We start from the raw sequence: 19,866 nt of genomic DNA, 5'->3' as shown, positions 1-19,866 counted from the left end.
TAGAGCCAGCACTAGAGAAGATGTTCAGTATGTTTGGGCGCCCCTCAGAGTTGAAAAGTGACAACGGACCTCCGTTCCAAGGCCACGAGTTTCGGGAGTTCCTCGCACGTCAGGGCATACAACACCGGCGGATCACCCCTCAATGGCCCCAAGCCAATGGCGAGGTTGAACGGTTCATGCGAACATTAAATAAAGTTCTACGAATAGCTAGCGCTGAACACCAAGATCCGGAGCGCGAGATCCAACGGTTCCTAGGAGAATACCGGAGCACACCCCACTGCGCCACCAAACAAGCACCTTGGGCCCTCATGCTCAACGGGGCTCACCAGGACGGCCTCCCTACGGCCCCAGGGTGGACCCCCCCACCTTTCCAAGAAGAACAGACTCTTCGACGGAGGGCACACCGCAATCAGCAAGTGAGCCAGTCACGGGGTAGCCGGAACCGCGCCCTTGGGCCGGGAGACAATGTTCTCATAAGAAACAGAAGGCCCGGGGGCAAGTTCAAACCCCAGTATGAGCCGGGTAGCTGGGTAGTGGAACAAGTGCGTGGGACAATGGTCACGGCCAGGCGCGGAGCAGAGTCCGCCACGCGCAACATCTTGTGGTTCAAGCGCATTCCCGAAGTAACTGAACGCTGCCGAGACCCTGAAAGAGATGATGAGGAGAACGCTCTGGTCCCCGGAACTGCAACCGAACCACAATCACCCCAGGTCAGGCCCGAGTCAGCCCCCGGGCCAGAACACCCCGGCCCCGGGGTCCACGAGGCTGACGGTGATCGCCCAGCAGACCCCAACACCCGGGCGACCACCAGTTACGGACTGAGGGGGAACCCCCCACCGAGTAGCCGCCGCAAAGACTTTGTGTGCCAAGTAAGTGAGTGACTGTTGATGTCCAAGGCGGTGTTTCTTCATCCAAGTTGGAGAGGGATGTTGCAGTCAGCGCTCTAGCGGTTAGCGCTAGAGCGCGTAAGTTACGTGTGTTGTGCGTACGCCACGACGGTGGCGTGCGCAAGTATAAAAATAAAGGGGTGTGCCTTCTGCGGCAGTCACGCCGACAGCAACTCCATGTGTGGTCTCCTCTTATTAGCGCCCCAGTAATTAGCGTAATTAGCCGCCACAGCGCGCGACACAACAACCTCCTTTGTTTTCGAACAAATCAGTATTCAAACCACCATTATTTCATCACTCATTAAGTCTTGAGTCTCGCATTCTTGATCATGGCAAACTTCTCTTTGTCTTGTGCTTCGAGTACTTGATTTCCAAACTATCAACATATTCCCCATCCCACCCCAATCCGCGCCATGAAGGTATTGGAGTATTTCATGAGTGCTCTTTTCAAAGTGCCCTTTGAAAGCTTTGAGCTTTTTTATCAATTTTAACAAGAACATGTGTTGGAAAGTGCCTCATTTTACTTAATTATTTGGAAAATATTCTCAGTGGATTTTTAGTGGAAGACCCCCCATGCGCCTCCTCGATCTCCCATGCCTTCCAGAGGATCTGATTCTGTGTCTTTCTTCCCAATCTTGCTACCCTCTGGCTTTGGCCACTGATCAAGCAAGCATTTGGTTGTGTCAGTGATAGGAGTGAGCAGCACCAGACTTCGAAGTGGAACCTGCCAATGACAGAACAGGGTGGTGACGTTTTAATAAAAAATGTGGGTACCTCACCTGCATTTTTTATTCAATACAGCAACTCAAGTTTTTGTTTCTGTTACGGAGCTCGAGTTTCAAAACAGTTTCTTATTTCAAGACACTCTGGCTTATCATGGCACCTAACTGCTGCTGACTTAAAACATCCTCGCATTCTACAGTTTTGAGAAAGTACTGTAATTGCATATTTAGTGAAGCACCTGATTTTACTATTCGGCTACCAATCTCCCCTTCCATCTGAAGTAAAATGATCTTGCCCGTGCGATACGGCAGTGTTACATATTCTCACCACCAGGTGTCACTGCTACAACACTAACCGACTTATCCTTCGCAGATGGGAACTTCTCATCAATTTTTAAAATAAAAATATTGTGTAGATTCTGAGGCCTGTATAAAACGTACATCATTAGAACGGCAGCCTATTGAATTTAGTTATGCTTAGGCTTCTGGAAATGTCTTTCTTAACATAAAACAGTCATTCCTCCTCTAACATAGATTTAGCAATGGCATGAACTTAAAAATAAAATAAACCAGTTACTTTGGGGAACTTTTTGAAAAACTGAGTCAAACTCTTCATCCTCATACACTTTATTTATCTCATGAGGATAACCCACCTTTCCAGACAGGCACTTTCTAGTTTTATAAAATTCGCTTTTTTATTTATCTCTCTTCTTGCCAGGGCAGGAGTATACATTAAGTCGCCTCCTTATGGAAAACGTGCAGGTAGACAACAAGTAAAGGCGATGTGCCAATATGTGGGCCCTCCAATTAGGCTGGAAAGCAGGACTGTAATGAGAAAGAGTAGCAATCAGTGTACTAAGGACTACCTGTAAGTAATTGGGTAATTACTGCCTCTCGACCCTCCCGACCGGCTCCCTTCTTAAGGGGAGCCTGACCAGAACCAGGGAGTGACCACTGCGCCTTCCGGCCTGGTCACCCCCACGCTCCTGTGCCTGTGCCTGCTCCCGCAGCCCCAGCCACCCGCGGGCCGCCGAGCCCACACCAGCCTCCCGCAGCCCCAGCCACCCGAGGGCCGCCAAGCCCGCTCCAGCTTTCCTGCCGCCCCAGCCCGTGGCCCCGCCCCCCCGCCAGCCGATTGGCTCACGCTCCCGCCTCCCCGCAGACCCTCCCGACCGGCTCCCTTCTTAAGGGGAGCCTGACCAGAACCAGGGAGTGACCACTGCGCCTTCCGGCCTGGTCACCCCCACGCTCCTGTGCCTGTGCCTGTGCCTGCTCCCGCAGCCCCAGCCACCCGAGGGCCGCCGAGCCCACACCAGCCTCCCGCAGCCCCAGCCACCCGAGGGCCGCCAAGCCCGCTGCAGCTTTCCCGCCGCCCCAGCCCGTGGCCCCGCCCCCCCGCCAGCCGATTGGCTCGCGCTCCCGCCTCCCCGCAGACCCTCCCAACCGGCTCCCTTCTTATGACGCCCCAGAGCGACCGCGCAGCGGACGCGCGCAGCGGGAGCACCGATTGAGCGCCGAAGGTGCGCCAAAGGTAAGCCCGTCTACGCCCGTCCGCGCCAGGACCGCGCCCAGCGCCAGGACCCCTGGCCCCCGCAGACCCCAGCCCACCCGCCGGACGTACGACGCCGCCACCCTCAACGCACTCAACGCCGGCCGAAGCCCAGGATGCTACTGAGCCACCCCGAGACGCACCCACGGACCCTTCTGCTGCAACTCCTGCAAGTTCACCTGCATCCGGACCTGCACTACTCCAGCACCAACCAAGACCAAGACGAGCAACGGCAGCAGCCACCTGAAATGCATCCTGCTCAACACCCGCTCCGTCCACAGACACGCCGTCGAGCTCTGGAACCTGCTCAACACCACAGCCCCAGACGTCGCCTTCCTCACGGAAACCTGGATGAACGCCTCCTCAACGCCCGACATTGCCATCGCCATCCCAGACGGCTACAAGATCATCCGAAGGGACCGCATCAACCACACCGGAGGAGGCATCGCCATCATCCACAGGAACACCATCCGCATCACGACCAACACCGACGACACCCTCGCACCCGCCGAGCACCTGCACTTCCAGGTCCACATCAACCCCAAGACCACCCTCAGAGGCACCCTCATCTACAGACCCCCGGGACCACGCACACAATTCAGCGAGGACATCGCCGACTTCATCAGCCCGCACGCCCTCCCCTCCGCTGACTACATCCTCCTCGGGGACCTCAACTTCCACCTGGAGAACAACAACGACCGCAACACCACCACCCTGCTGGACAACCTCGCCAACCTCGGACTCAAGCAGCTGGTCACCACCCCCACCCACTACGCCGGACACACACTCGACCCCGTCTTCTCATCCAGCAAGGACATCGCCTTCAGCCACGCCACCGGACTCCACTGGACGGACCACAGCTGCGTCCCCTTCAGCTTCAGAAGGACCACGATCCACCACCACCAGCAACAGGTTGCACGCAGAAGCTGGAACAAGATCACAGCCGACCAGCTCGCGACCGCCCTGAGCAAGAACCCACCCACCAGCGCAACGAACCCCAGCCAAGCGGCCACCAACCTCACGAAGTGGATCAGCGACTGCGCAGACGACCTCGCCCCTCTGAAGACCCCGACTAGCAGACCCGGTAGCAAGAAAGCCCCATGGTTCACCGACGAACTCAAGAGCTCCAAGAAGAACTGCCGAGCCCTCGAGAGAACCTGGCGCAGAGACCCAACACCGGACAACATGACTGCCCTCAAGCTCGCCACCCGAAAACACCACCAACTCATCCACGCCACCAAGAAAACCGCATTCAAGGAACGACTGGACAACAACGCACACAACAGCAAGGAACTCTTCAACATCGTCAAATAGCTCTCCAACCCCAACGTCGGTAACAACGACATCACCCCTTCACAAGACCTCTGCAACTCCCTCGCCTCCTACTTCCACAACAAGATCGCGGACATACACAACAGCTTCAGCACTCAACCGACGCACGCCACGACCGAACCACCGCCCCCCACCACCACCACCCTCCGCGCCTGGACCCCGATCAGCACCGAAGACACCGTCCGCACGATGAACTCCATCCACTCCGGATCTCCTACCGACCCCTGCCCTCACCACGTCTTCAACAAGGCCGACGCTGTCATCGCACCCCACCTGCGGGACATCATCAACACCTCCTTCGACACCGCTACCTTCCCGGAGAGCTGGAAGCACGCCAAACTCAGCGCTCTACTAAAGAAGCCATCAGCCGACCCCACCGACCTCAAGAACTACCGCCCCATCTCGCTGCTCCCGTTTCCTGCAAAAGTCATCGAGAAGACCGTCAACAAGCAGCTGGCCGCCTTTCTCGAGACGAACGGATCCCTCGACCTCTCGCAGTCTGGCTTCCGGGCCAACCACAGCACCGAGACCGCCCTGATCGCAGCCACCGATGACATCCGAGCTCTGCTTGACAACGGAGAAACAGCGGCCCTCATCCTCCTAGACCTCTCCGCGGCCTTCGACACTGTCTGCCACCGTACACTAGTGCAGCGTCTCAGCAACGTCGGAATCCAGGAGAAGGCACTGGAGTGGATCATCTCCTTCCTCGCCGGAAGGACACAGAGAGTCCGCCTCCCCCCGTTCAGATCTGAAGCCACCGAAGTCATCTGCGGCGTTCCTCAAGGCTCCTCGCTCAGTCAAACCCTCTTCAACGTGTACATGAGCCCCCTCGCAGACATCGCACGCCAGCACAACCTCAACATCATCTCCTACGCAGACGACACCCAGCTGATTCTCTCCCTCACCAACGACCCCGCCACCGCCAGAGCCAACCTCCACGAAGGGATGAAAGAGGTAGCCGAATGGATGAAGAACAGCCGCCTGAAACTGAACTCGGACAAGACGGAAGTCCTCATCCTGGGATCCTCACCCTCCGCCTGGGACGACTCCTGGTGGCCCCCCGCCCTAGGCAGCGCACCCAAACCAACAGACCACGCACGCAACCTGGGCTTCATCCTGGACTCCACCCTCTCCATGACCAGACAAGTCAACGTCGTCTCCTCGTCGTGCTTCAACATCCTGCGCATGCTACGAAAGATCTTCCGGTGGATCCCCACTGAGACCAGGAAAACGGTCACCCAGGCCCTCGTCACCAGCCGTCTGGACTACGGCAACTCCCTCTACGCCATAACCACCGCCAAACTCCAGAAAAGACTTCAGCGGTTCCAGAACGCCTCAGCACGACTCATCCTGGACATCCCCCGTCGCAGCCACATCTCCGGACACCTGAGAGACCTGCACTGGCTCCCGGTCACCAAGAGAATCACCTTCCGTCTCCTCACCCACGCACACAAAGCCCTACACAACCAAGGCCCAGGATACCTCAACAGCCGCCTCAACTTCTACGCTCCCAAACGCCAGCTTCGATCGACTGGCCACGCCCTCGCCACCGCCCCCCGCATCCGAAGAGCCACCACAGGGGGACGGTCCTTCTCCTTTCTCGCCGCCAGGACGTGGAACTCCCTCCCGACCCACCTCCGCCTGACCCAGGACCACCTCGCCTTCAGGAAGCAACTCAAGACCTGGCTGTTCGAGCGGTAGCGGACCCCCCTCCCCTAGCGCCTTGAGACCCTCTGGGTGAGTAGTGCGCTATATAAATGCTTTGATTGATGGCCGTATTTTCTGATAGTCAGCAATGAAAACATTTTATTACGTAACAAACTGAGTTAACCTTCATAATGCGTATATATTTATTCAGCACTTAAGTTAAAAATAATCATGCAGGACAGGTCAGCAGCACCGTACAGCTCACATTCAGCTTACAGTGATAGATACATGTGTTGGGTGAGGCTCATTGGCCAGCCTGTGAATTTTCAGATATGTCCAGCTGCAAGCAGCGGTAAAGCCATCGAGGTCATGAAAGTGTTGCCTGTTCCATCTAGACACAAACGCCCCTTCCTACATCATGAGACTGTAAGTCTCGGTCCAACAGTAACTTGTATCCCACAAAGGCTGGACGAAGGTGAAATCATTTAGTCAGGTCTTTCAAAGCATCAATCTAGCATTTTTGTGGCTGGCACAGTTTAACCAATCCTTATTTGTCCCTTGTGTAAGGCAATCCCCTTTGACCACAGTATAACGTAGACATTAAGCCTTTAAGAGTTTGCTATAGGTCGGAGAGCTTGTTCCTCCTCCTTAAGATGGCGGATGGCAAAACTACTATCTTATTTCCACCCTGTGCACATGGACTTCAATTCCTCAAAATGCCAGGGATAGCGGAAGTCACATCACACACCCTTTGACCTTCACTCTCCCCCGTATCCTTCGCTGGGGTGGTGGAGGGTCGACCCACTGCTATTTGAGCAGTGTAAAAATAAAATGATAATAGCAAGCCATTGTTATCATTGTATTTTTCTGAGAGAGATTGGAGCCAGGTCGGGGCGGGGCGGGATGAGCACAGTGAGGAGTGGTTTTTGCACTCCCAAAGTGCGCATGCTTGTTTGGCCAGCCCTCTTGACACTAAAACTGGCACAAGGAGGCACTGACACTGGGAAATGGAGGCTCTAGTACTGAGAAAGGAGACACTGAATCTGTGCTGGGTTGGAAGTGATGGTGAGGCTAGAAGGCACTGATGCTGGTACTGGAGACAAGTGACGCCCTAGCAGGAAGACAGCAATGCTACTAGAGTGAAACACTGAGGCTGGGGCAAGGACCTTGACACATAGAGGGAACACACTGTGACAGGGAAAACACTGACCGAGAGGCAGAGATCACACTGACCCTGGAAAAGTGCTAATCTCAGAAATGTACTTTGGAGAAGTGAGAGATTGGGCCACAGCGAGGCAGGCACTGAGGAGAAAATCTAGTAGCAAGGCAGACATGGCAGAAGATTTAGAGTAGCAGGGGTGAAAAAATTAATGCAAGGCCCCACATAACATGAACACCGGTTTCTAAATCTGAAAAAATATCCTCCCTGGAAAGCATATTAAAAACGGCAGCTCCAGTATTTGGCATCATCTAGTCATATAGCCGAGTTAACTGCATCATCATTAATAAAAACAGGGAAGGCTTGCTTCAAAAGCTACTCATTTTACAGCGCAAATGCCAGGACCTGAAAAAGTGCAAGGCAAGGCATGGGGAATAATGTCCCTCCTGCCCCCTTCTGAGGTCTCTGTCAGTGCTGTTACTGTTAAATGGACGACACAAGAGTTATCTGATGGGGAACATGTCGGCTGAACATAAGACATGCGCCGACACTGGTGCGGGGAGGCAGTACTGCATCTTGGGACAGGCCGAAACTAGCACATAGAATGGTACAAGGAGAGGGAGATGCATAATGAGAAACGAGGCACATCTATTGTATAGGCAGGGAGACCCCCAGACACTCATTGGGACAGTCTGTCAGGGGCATGCACAACGAGAGTGACTGGCAGCGCCTTAAAAACACATGAGTACTGGCGTGCAGTCAGTGTAATGAGCCCAGCACTGGGGTAACGCAGCTGTCTCAATCAGAGGCTTCTAGTAAAATGTCCGTGGGGTCACACACGCTGTTTAATTAAGGGCATGACTCAGCTCTCTGAAACGGTTTCCTTTCGAAATGTTGGTTTTCTTCTGTTGCCGTCTCGAGACGATCTTTTGTTTTGATTCGCTCGCGCCCGCTGGCGGTGCGTGCTGCTGGCCTTTTACTGCAGTTCCGGTCTCGAGACGACGAAGCTTCCTCTCAGCTGCATTCCATCAAGGCTGCGTGCCAGGCGTCTTCAAATGAACGGGTAACTGTTGTATAGCATTTGTTTCTTGTAACTTGCGCTTTCTGAAATAAATGTCCGCGGGATGAACGCCTGACTTGATAGCGCTTTATCTTTTGCGCTTAACAGAAAACGAGCTTTAAGAGCAGGGTTGGATTGAGTTCAAATTGGACTGGGCACCCTAAAAAAAAGCAGAAGCCCACATTTGCCGATTGCGTCTTTTTTCAAAACACTGCTTCAGTGTTTTAAGTGTTATAAAAAGAAGGAGGTAGGTCTCTATAAAAGAGGCATGTTTTCTAAACTTCACTAAGATAAAAAAAACAAGCCTTTACAATGCAATAAGTCTCGCATTTACGCTTGTTTAACCCCTTCGCCGCGGCACGAATTTTGCCGCGGCGCTGGAGGGTTTGGGGTGTTTGCGGCGCCGCCATGCTCGTGACGGAACCACTCCGTCATGAGCCACGGGCGCGCTGTGCTCATGAGTGGTTCCGTCACGACTCCGCCCACTTGCATTGAAATCAGTGCCGCCTGGGCGGAGCGGCCGCCAACGGCCGCAGCATGACGGAACCACTCCGTCATGAGCACACGGCGCCCGTGGCTCATGACGGAGTGGTTCTGTCATGAGCAGGGAAGGGGTTAAGCTATTGGCATTATTTGTGTTTTAAAAAAAAAATAATAATAAAAGGCGCTGTCATTTACAATGTCAATAGCTCAAAGTCTCGTAAATGCGAAACATATTGTATGGCAAATGCTTGTTTAAGTAAAAGTGCCTGCATTTCACCACAACAGAACCAAGCCTCGCGTGAGGTGCTTCGCTCCAGCCCCGCCTGTGCTCCTCATCTGAACTTTCTGAGGCTGGGGGATGTTGGGTTCGGGTTGTGGAAGCTGCCGATGCGGAGCTTGTGCAGTGTTGCTGTTCGGGACATAGAGTGAACTTAATTCGGGGGCAGAGGGAGGCACAAGCGCACACTTGGGTAGCTGAAAATTAATTACATAAAGAAGCGTGGCCGCTAAAGTGAGCGGACCGTGCTGTAAATTAATTAAATTAACAAGAGTGGCCGCTAAAGTGAGCGGACCGTGCTGCAAATTAATTAAATAAACAAGCACGGGCGCTAAAGTGAAAGCGGACTGCGCTGCATGCAAATTAATTAAATAAACAAGCGTGGGAGCTAAAGTGAAAGCTAAAGTGAAAGCGTACCGCGCTGCATGCAAATTAATTAAGTAAAGAAGCGCAGCCACTAAAGTGAAAGCGGGCCGTGCTGCAAATAAAAAAAACATTAAACAAAATAGTGCTCAATGCCAAGATAAGGCAGACCGTGTAATATGACGAGTAAAAGGTCCAGTCCTTATGGGCAGTAACAAATGGAGACAAGGCGGTACCAAGGAGGGACTAACAAATCTATTTACCAACCAGAAGCCAGCATTTAAGAAGTACAATGACACAAAGCCAATGACAAATATGGGCAGAGAGTGGGTGGGGCTTCTAGTACATACCCTAATACAGCATGCCTCACAGAGCAAGCAGCGCATGGGCGCTGTCGCTAGGCTCGACCTAAAAATGCAAATGTTGCCAGGACTCTGTTTACGGATTAGTTAAAAACGGTGAACCACACCTGAATATAAGTGAAGCCATTTCTACTCATTCCTCCCCTCCCCACTGGCTCAATCTGCATACATTAATGGGCCAGCCCAGTGCGAGTCCAGGAATTATACCTCCGCCCAGTTAGTAAAAGGGTGGTAATAGAGGCCCATCTGCCTCTGGAAAGGGCGATCAGGCCACCACTAGGCTGTTGGCGGCATCTGAACAGCACAGACACCCAAATCGGCCACCACGCTGGCCAAAAAAGCAACCCACAGCTGGAACTCAGATACTGGCCCATCTCCCATTGCCTGAGTGCCCGCCTCACCTATCCAACCCTGTTTAAAAGTATTAATATTCTTGAGTACTAATTTTTAGTGGGCGCGGGTAGTGTACCTGGAGTATAAAAGAGTGCTTGTGGGACACTTTTTTCCTTGTGGGAAAGCTTATGATCAACACAGCAGGAATTACTTTGTTTTGCTGACAAGTCAGGGATCAGGGTTATTGGCCTAAACATTTTATGATGAAAAGTTACAACAAAAGGACACTTGGCCTGCCTTATTTGTTGTGAAAAGCATAGGTAAAAGTCAATGTGTTACTAAGGGTGGATTGTCCTTGCATCCAATTAAAGCTTATAGACAGGTATTTTTCTAGAGAGAAGAATGCAGATTACCAAAGTAGGCAAAGAGTTTGGTGTTGTCTACCCCGTGACAAACTCTCATGGTACAAGATTTGCATCTTGAGATTCCTTGTTGTGCCACTTTAGGAAGGGTTGCATATTGTTCTGTTAACTGTAATTTTGTACATATTTGTAATTTTAGGACTGCTTAGACAGGAAACCTTGGCTCAGTCCAAATGATGATTCCTTTGAGTACAGATTTTGAGCAGACTGAAGTTGTGTATTTCCGCTGAAGGAAGAATGCATGTATTGCAGTTTCTGCGTAAAAGCCTGTGCTCAGTACAGCAGAACTAAGCTAGTGATGGTGATAAGCCATTGATCAAGGCTATGGGACTGATCTGTTCATTATGAACATTTAAAACAAAGGCTGCATAAATGACTTGTTTATGTGAAAACCACGTGAGTCAATAGGCTTTTAAAAACGGATTGTCGTTACACTGTGTTATCATTTGTAAATAGTTTTGATAGAGGGAAAAACAGAGCTCACCATAGTGGGAAAGCGTCTTAGTGTTGGGTACAAGTAGGATAATTACTTGAGCCATTCAAATAATGCGCCTATAAAATATGTGTTGAAGGCATTTTGATAAGTTCCTGTACGTGATCCTTGGCATGTCCATCCTTGGACAGTGAGATAAGAGATACAAAGGAAGAGAGAGACAGAGAGGGTGAGAAAAGGAACAAGAGAGAGAAACTGTTTCCTGACAGCCAAAATGCCGACTGTACCAGGAAGTGTTTGCCAGTGCTATGCCAAGTTTGTTTTTCCCACTCAGAAACCATTTTTGTTTTGAAGAATCAGAGTTTATTCTTGAAAAATGGAAAGTACATGTTCTTCACACACAGGGATTTCCCCCTGGAACATGGGAGCAATTGACCAATTTTCCTGCCCACCATCGCCATGCCTTGCATGGCGGTCTCAGCCAGAAAAACTACAGGTGGTCACCCCACCATCGGTAAAACTGCAGTTCTTTCAACTCTAAATGGGGTGGGGATATCAAAACTTTGGTTTGGGGATTGCTTATTTACAGTGGTGCTCCCTTTAAAAATAGCTCTGCAGTTGTAGACCTCCACATCAAAAGTAGGAGTAAAACATCTCCTATTTAGGAAACTGATACATTTTATCAGTTTTTAAATTGCATTCATATTTCAGATGTTACAAAGTAAAGAATCACCTTGGACAATCAATGAGCAGTCCCATACACACATAAGATACTGTTATCAAACTATATATAGATTCTCACACCGATTCAAACCAAAAAGGACAGCTGAGTGTTAAAGAGAGCCACAAGGATTAAACTGATTTGAGCCCGTCACTCATTGATGGAGCGTGGATCATGCAGAGACAGCTGGAACTGTACAACCTCAGAAGTACGAATAGAAAATATTTGAAAGGCAAATGCAATCTGAAACCATTCAGAAACCTAGAAATAGAGCCTTTTGAGGTACAAAGTACAAAGATGAGGTATGTGATGCTTGCATAGTCATACCACACTTTGAAATTGCGTTCCATAGAAAATTCAAACAATTACCATAGAAATTCAAAATGGAATAGTAGCTGGTTGCTGTAGGTAGTCATAATTGTTTTTCCGGGCTTCCAGCATTTCATCTTTTTAACAGGAGACGCCAAACGAAAAATAACGGAGGAAAATATGAAATTTTATAGAAATAGTGCTTCCATTTGCTCAGCCCTAATCAAAGAACTTTCCTGGAAGCAAGGTTTTGTGTTATGTTATGTCATGTCATGCCATGTAATGTTCAGGGTCATTTTAAGAATTTTGGGGACACTGGGCCAAACATATTTTGGGGGCCCCCGTTTGGAATAGCTTTGAATTTAAGATCCAATCTCAGCTCTTTCATGCATTTTTAGGCCAGGTCACTGACAGTGCACATGCCTCCAAATTCTTAATGTGATTACATCTAATTTTCTGGGATAGTGACCTGTGTTTTCAATATTGTGACACAACAGCAGCTCACTAATATTACTGCAGATAATCTCTGTGATGTATGAATATTTGAGGTCCTGTTTTGATCATAATTACATTTTTTTCTGGATGCTGCATGAAACATAAACACAACATTTATCTGCAAAATGTCTGTAATGGACTCTCACACATCACCCACAAACGTTATTTAAAACAATCTGTTTAAGAACTATTCAAGGTCATCAGGGCAAGACCCTCTGCAGAGCAGAGCTGGCTCTATCAGAGCCCCCAACCTCCCTGAAAGGCAGGGGCCCTGGCCAGAGTCCACTTTGCCCTTGTCTTAAAACGTCTCAGGTTATGTTATGGTAAAATGATTTGTAAAGTGCTCGAATACCCTGAGGTGTCATGGTGCTGCTTCAACAAAACTGAAATCTGACACTGAATGGATATGTCCTTTTTAATGATTAAAAAGCCATGTTTTCAGAGCTTTCTGGAAAGGCCAGAGGTCTGATATCGATTTAATGTTAGTTGCCCATATCCAGTTATTGCGTCGACTTTAGCTATTGACTCGTCTCCAGTGATGAACGATTATACCCGGGCTAGTTGCCCATATCCAGTTATTGACTGCCAAGCACTTCCAAATTGAATGCCTCTACACTTCCCTTGGTTTCCACTCTACAAGGCAAGGTAGTGGGCAAGTGTTAAGAATTACGTCATGGAATACGGCAGGTGTAAGAAGGATGCTTGATCATCCTTACTGGCTAGAACTCATTGCACAGACTGAGATCTGCTTACTCCAAGAAACCTGGAGCCTGTCCCCCGTGTTTATACCAGGTTTTATGACCTTTCATAGACCAGCTATTCCATCTAAACACGGCCGGCCCTCAGGAGGGCTGCTTATATTTGTAAACTTGGCGGTAAATTGTGATGTTAAAGAGCTGGCTACGAACAGCCCAGATATCCTTGGGATTAGGATAACCAATGGTAAGGGCAAGACGGTTGACATATATAATGTACATGCTAGGAGTACCAGAGGCGGTAGCTCCCCAACACTTCAGTCCCTGAATAATTTATTAGAAGTTAGGGTTGAAAGCTACCCACTTATAGTTGGTGGGTATTTCTTTTTTTTTTTTTTTTTTTTTTTTTTTAAACCTTTATTTCTTCAAGAGTCTGGACACAGCTATTCAGCCGACAACCCGGAGGTTCGGCAGCTTCGGTAGAGAAGAACAGATAAGCGTCCACATTGCATTAAAGGAGCAGTGAAAAGATTCCATTTTTAAGTAAACACCAACACACAACAAACCCCAGCAAGGCAAGAACATTGAATGTCCATGGTGATAGCCCCCCAGGGGAGGCCGGGCCCCAATCATCTAACAGTCACAGTACTGTGATAAGGGGAAGGAGGGGGGCAGCAGAGGCCCAAGAAGTCAATTAACAATCACAACTGTATACAGAGCTGGAAAGAATGTTAAGAAGAAAGTTGTTCCTCGGGGGGATCCAGATCAGGGGCAAGACATATTCCCCCTCTGTATTGGTTCCACCGCCCCCAGATGGCATGCCACTTCCGAGGGTGCCCTCTAGCGCAATATACTGTCTTTTCCCTGAGCATACTCCAGTCCATATTTTCTTTCCACGCCGTCAATGTGGGGGGCCCCACGGAGCCCCACAAGCGCGCGATGTCTCTCTTAGCTACCATGTTACCCAGAGTCACCCACTGGGTCTGTGCCTCATCGTGATCAGTGGGCCCCCAAACATTCAGGAGACAACACCGCGCCTCCGGCTGCATAACAATGCCCGTCACCTCCCCCATCACTGCATGGACTCTCCTCCAAAATTCCATGATGACACCACATTCCCAAATGATATGCAGGAAAGTACCCACCATACCACATCCCCTCCTACATAGGCCTTCCTCAGAGAATCCCATATGAACCAGCCTTGGCCCCGTCACATACACTCGATGCAGTATTTTGAGCTGCACCAGCCTCAGACGCGGCGGGATCGCAACCTCCTTGGGAGAGGAGACAGCAGACTGCCAATCCTCGTCATCCAACTCGAGTCCATCCCTAGTCCACTGGTCCCGCAGCCCCAGAAGCATATCCGCCCGGACATTGATCAATTTCTTGTAGATGAGCGAGATCGTGCTCTCAGGCATATGGCCATCAAGGATCCGGTCCTCCAAAGGAGAGGACTCAGGCACCTTCTCACCCTCTACGAGGACTGACCGGAGGGCGTGACGCACCTGAACATAGCGGAAAAACTCGGATGTCCCCAGCTCATACTCCTTCTGCAACTCTTCAAAGGACTTCACCCTCCCCTTAATCAGCACATCTCCGACCCTGGAGATGCCGATCAAGTCCCATTTATCAAACCCTTTTGTGTGCCAAAGCCTACCCAGTCTTTCAGATTCAAACAGCGGGGTAGCGAGGGTGAGCCTATCCTTCCAGCCCAGCGAGTCAGTTGCCATCTTCCACACACGCACCGCCACCCCAGTGGGCCCCGTGAGGGACGAGTCCAGGGACCGTGAGTACAACGCCCTGTGATAGTTACCACCACGCAGCAACCACCTGTCCATGGCATAACCAGGGCTGAGTGCAGGGCCATAAAACCCATGATTAATCGCACTCAGCTGGGTGGCCCAATAGTAACGTCGGATGTCTGGAAGCGCAATACCCCCATCATACCATGGAAGCGTCAACTTAGCAATTGCTATTCGCGGCCGCCCATCCCACAACAACGTTCGTTGGAGGCTTTCGACCTCCCGAAAGTAGTTGGCCGGTACCCAATCCAGAGTATTCTGCAATGCATAGAGGAACCGGGGAAGAGACATCATTTTGAACAAGGCCGCGCGCCCAACGAGGGAGAGCGGCAGCCTCCGCCAGCCCTCTACATCCCGCCTCAGGCGCGCTAGGGGGGGGAGCAGGTTCCTCTCATACCGCAAAGCGGAGTCCATGGAGATAAAGATCCCCAGATACACGAAGCCCTGCTGAGCGATCTGGATCGAACAAGTTCGCGGGATCGGTGGAACCTCGCCACTCAGAACATATAAATACGATTTACTCCAGTTGATAACGAGACCCGAGTTCCTACCGAAGGATGTGAGTACGTCACAGACCACTATAAGTGATTTCTTGGGTGAGGCAAGATACAATAGGATGTCATCAGCATAGAGCGAAATACGGTCCTCGTGTTCGGGCGACCATCTAAGTCCCCGTATATCCGGGTGCCAGCGTATCCACACTGCCAGCGGCTCAAGGGCGAGGGCGAACAACAATGGCGACAGGGGGCAACCTTGCCGAGTACCCCTCCCAAGCTGAAACGGAGTCGACGCCCGGCCATTTACCACCACACTCGCAAGGGGTCCCTCATACAGCAACCTCACCCAACTCACAAAACCATGGCCAAAGCCGAACTTGGCCAGCACAGCCCACAAATATGCCCATTCCACCGTATCAAAGGCCATCGTGGCATCGAGAGACGCCACAATAGCTGGTTCACGCAGCGTGCCCGCCCTGGCGATTACGCCATGAAGGCGCCGAAGGTTTAACGCAGTGTTACGATGCGGAATAAAACCGGATTGATCCGGGTGGATCAAGTCTCCCAGTACCCTGATCAATCGGGCCGCCAGGATTTTAGCCAGAATCTTCGGCTCGGCGTTAAGGAGTGAGATAGGCCTATATGAGGCACACCTATCTCGGGGTTTACCAACTTTATGTATAACAACAATTGTCGCCAGTCGCTGATCCAACGGGAGGGTCCCACTCCCCCGCGCCTCCATGAACATGGCGCGCAGGTGAGGGGCGACCCTATCCGGAAACAGCTTATAAATGTCAACCGGCAAGCCGTTCGGGCCCGAGGCCTTGCCCGAGTTCAACGCGCGGATAGCTCCCGCCACCTCATCGACCGTTATGTCACCATCAAGATCATCCCTATCTACGTCAGAGAGACAGGGCAAAGCGATATCACGCAAGAGGTCACGCGAGTCCTCCGACGGTCTATCCGACACTGAGGAATAAACCATACGGAAATAGTCCGAGAAGCACTGTACAATCCTCTCAGGTTCCACAATCACCTCTCCCCCCTCACCCGTCAACTCCGGCACTACTCTATTAACCCGTTCCTTTTTGTCCAGCCAAGCTAGGAGTTTCCCGGCCTTGTCACCAACATCATACAGGCGGCCCTGCTGTTCCCTACTGAGGGTCTTAGCGGCATTCGTCACCAGGTCCTTATACTCAGCTTGCTTCAAGCTCAGCTCATGCAGTGAGGCCTCTGTAACCTCCTCCTCTAGCGCTCCCTCCAAAGCCACGATCTCCTCCTCAACCTGCATAACCTCGCCATCTCTCCGCCGCTTGGCTGCCACTACAAGGGAGAGGGCTTCCCCTCGCAGCACGGTCTTAAATGCTTCCCACAGCGACACTGCCGAGTCCACGGATCCCTGATTGTCCTTGAAAAAATTATCAACTGTCTTCACCAGTGCGCTGCGCATCTTGGGGTCTCGAAAGTACCAAGGGTTAATAGGAGCCACCCTTCCCCCTCCCTCCCGGCCGACATCCAGCCTGACCCACACTGGCGAATGGTCCGATATACCACGCGCCATGTGCCTGGCCTCGGACACCAATGAGGCATGCGCTGCCAGAGTGAGCAGGTAATCAATCCTAGAGAGGCTACCATGCGCCCCGGAGTGGAAGGTGTATTGGCTCTGTGTGGGGTGCCGGAGCCTCCAGCAGTCTATCAGGCCAAATGTGTCTAGAAAGTCTGGAAGCCACTTCTGAGCCCCCCCTGTGTCTCTGGGCGGGTATCTATCCAGCAGCCCGGAGCCGACAGCATTGAAATCACCTCCCACCACAAGCGTACCGCCCGGGAGATCCAGCAAGGCCCTACCCAGATCTGTAAACGTGGAGGCCTGCAGGGCCGGCGGGACATAAACCGAAACTAAAACCAAAGTTCTTCCTTCCCACCGCCCCGCCACCGCCACGAACCTCCCCCTATCGTCAACAATGGTGGAGTCCACCTCAAATGGTAGCGAGGCTCTGACTAGGATGCCCACACCCCTGGACCCAGAGGAGAATCCCGAATGAGCTATGAATTTATAACCCTTCCTATTAAGAGCATAGCACGTGTTACCTACAAGGTGCGTCTCCTGCAGTAGGGCGACATCCGGCAATGACCGTTTCAAGAATTGCAAAACAATCCCGCGCTTAATGCGATCCCCCAAACCATTAACATTCCAGCTAATAACACTTAAACCCCTACCCCCCATCCCCAAACGTAAAGAGGCCCACCCCACACCCGAAGAGCCACCATGGAACAGTCCTGAGAATAATCACTACGCCTTGCGGAAACGAGCCCCCCAACAACAAACCCAAAATCCCAACTATCCCCCCCACCCTGCACCCCTGCTGCAGCTTACAAAGCCCCCCCAACTTGCAGTGTGCCTGTCGCCCCACCAAACCCAAAGTCTACAAAAAGTACCCTAAGGGAGGAAAGAGCTCCCCTCGTCCTCCCACAACCCTCCGTATGTACTGCATTCAGTGCAAGTCATTTGCTAGAGTCAAATCGAGTAAGTCCGGTTCCGAAGACATCAACCTAGTTCATCCCGGCCACTGTCCCCGTCTGCGGCAGTGTCATCTCCCGTCCGTCTTCGGGGCAGAGCGTCCAGCCATTCATCGGCCATGACAGGCGACTCGAAGAAGAATGTTCGGTCTTCGTACACCACACGTAGTCTGGCAGGGAAGAGCATGGCGTATTTCAGTTCCCTCTCCCGAAGCCGCCTCTTCACCCCCAGGAAGCCCTGCCTCTGCCTCTGCACCTGCTGGGTGAAGTCAGGATAGAAATTCACCGACGCGTTCTGGAAGGGGACCGGGCCCGTCACCCTCGAGGCTTGCAGGATAGCGTCCCGATCTCGAAAATGAAAGAGCCGGGCAACAATCGGCCTCGGTGGGGCTCCCACCTTGGGCCTCCCACCCGGCACTCTATGGGCCCTCTCAACTGCGAAAAACTTCCCAAGACCCTTAGGCTGCAGATGGTTGAGCACCAAGTCCTCCACGAGCAGGTCCACAGAAGTCTCGTCCGAGGACTCCGGGACCCCGATAACGCGCACGTTGTTGCGCCTGGCCCGGCTCTCAAAGTCCTCCAGCCGACGGGCGGCGAGATCACTCTCGGTCCGCAACTTACGGACCTCGGTCTGTAGTTCCGAGACATCATCAGCGAGGCCCGTGGTCTTGAGGTCCAGGGTTTTAACCCGTTCATTTGTTTTGCCCAAATCCGCGCGGATCAGATTAACATCCACCAAGATAGTATCCACTTTGTGCGCCAGGGCATCAAACTGTCTCCCAATCGAAGTCTGCAGCCCTTCGAGCGCGCCCATGACATCCTGCAGCGAGAGCTCCGGGGCCAAGGGTGAGGCAGTCTTCTGTGTATCCGGCGACTGGCTCGGTCCACCCGGTGACCCCTTCTGCTGGGCATAGCGGTCCATATTATTGGCTTGAGTATAGGCTCCCCGCCTGGTGGCCTTAGGCTTCAGCCGATCCACCTCTGCTTTGCCCGACATGGTTGGCTCAAGCAAGTCGGTTCAAACAGGATGGCCCTCTCTCAGCGAGAAAAATCAGGAGTGATCAGTCCAGCGATGGGCCGCCAGAGTAGCGTGCAGAGCGTCCAAATGATAATAAATCAGCCGAGAGCACTCCCTGGGCTGGGCAAACAAAGGGCGAGAAAGTGAAAGGATGGGGACCTCCGTCCGGCAGTTCACACCTCGCCTGGCCGCTGTTGTTCAATTAGAGGTCGGGCATCCTACCAACTCTAGCCCCTGGCATCCCTCGGAGATAGGCCTCAATCTTCCGCCATGCATAACTCCGGTTCCCGGTGGACGATCCGACCTCGGGTAGCATCAATCGCCTCCCTGACAAGTCATCTACACGATGCCATGCACACAACCAGGATTAGAGACAGGATAGTCGACGGAGGGCACGAGGGTCTCGGGAGCTCAAAGCTCACGCGGCCATCTTGGTCAAGCGCTAGGCTCCTCCCCGTTGGTGGGTATTTCAATGTAACTTTTGAACCCCTCGACTGGCCAGAGGATAATGATGTGAATGCAGAGGATAAACTCTGGGGGGTACCCCCACTGGAACTTACGCCAATAAAAGAATGGTCGCAAGCTGCACTTCAGCTCAATGCGCTAACCTTAGAATATAGGTTAAGGGCTGCTAATGGAAGAACAATTTCAGATAGAGGAGGCGGAATGACCCTTGTGGGGCCAAACGGGTCAAGTAGGATAGACTATTTATTAGTGGACCTCATACTTTGGCCGTTGATACAGGATATGGCCATAATTTCATCATGTGACAGCGATCATAAC

The 19,866-nt window shown here is 51.8% G+C and overlaps 1 protein-coding gene across 2 annotated transcripts in view; it reads left to right on the top strand.

Annotated features, from left to right (window-relative positions):
- Positions 1 to 19,866, top strand: part of PHACTR1 (phosphatase and actin regulator 1) — a 1,250,807-nt gene that overhangs the window by 466,086 nt on the left and 764,855 nt on the right. The window contains exon 1 of one of the 2 annotated variants that reach the window (XM_085606079.1): positions 8,226 to 8,359. The exons of the other annotated variant lie outside the window; for it this stretch is intronic. The gene's annotated coding sequence lies outside the window, so the exon portion shown is untranslated. Of the gene's footprint in view, positions 1 to 8,225; positions 8,360 to 19,866 lie in introns of those variants that run through there. 2 annotated transcript variants of the gene reach the window in all.

Source organism: Triturus cristatus, chromosome 5_1 (assembly GCF_964204655.1).
Source record: "Triturus cristatus chromosome 5_1, aTriCri1.1, whole genome shotgun sequence".
NCBI classification, from domain to species: domain Eukaryota; kingdom Metazoa; phylum Chordata; class Amphibia; order Caudata; family Salamandridae; genus Triturus; species Triturus cristatus.
Note: the sequence above shows the minus strand (reverse complement) of the source record. Positions and strands in the feature narration are given on the sequence as shown.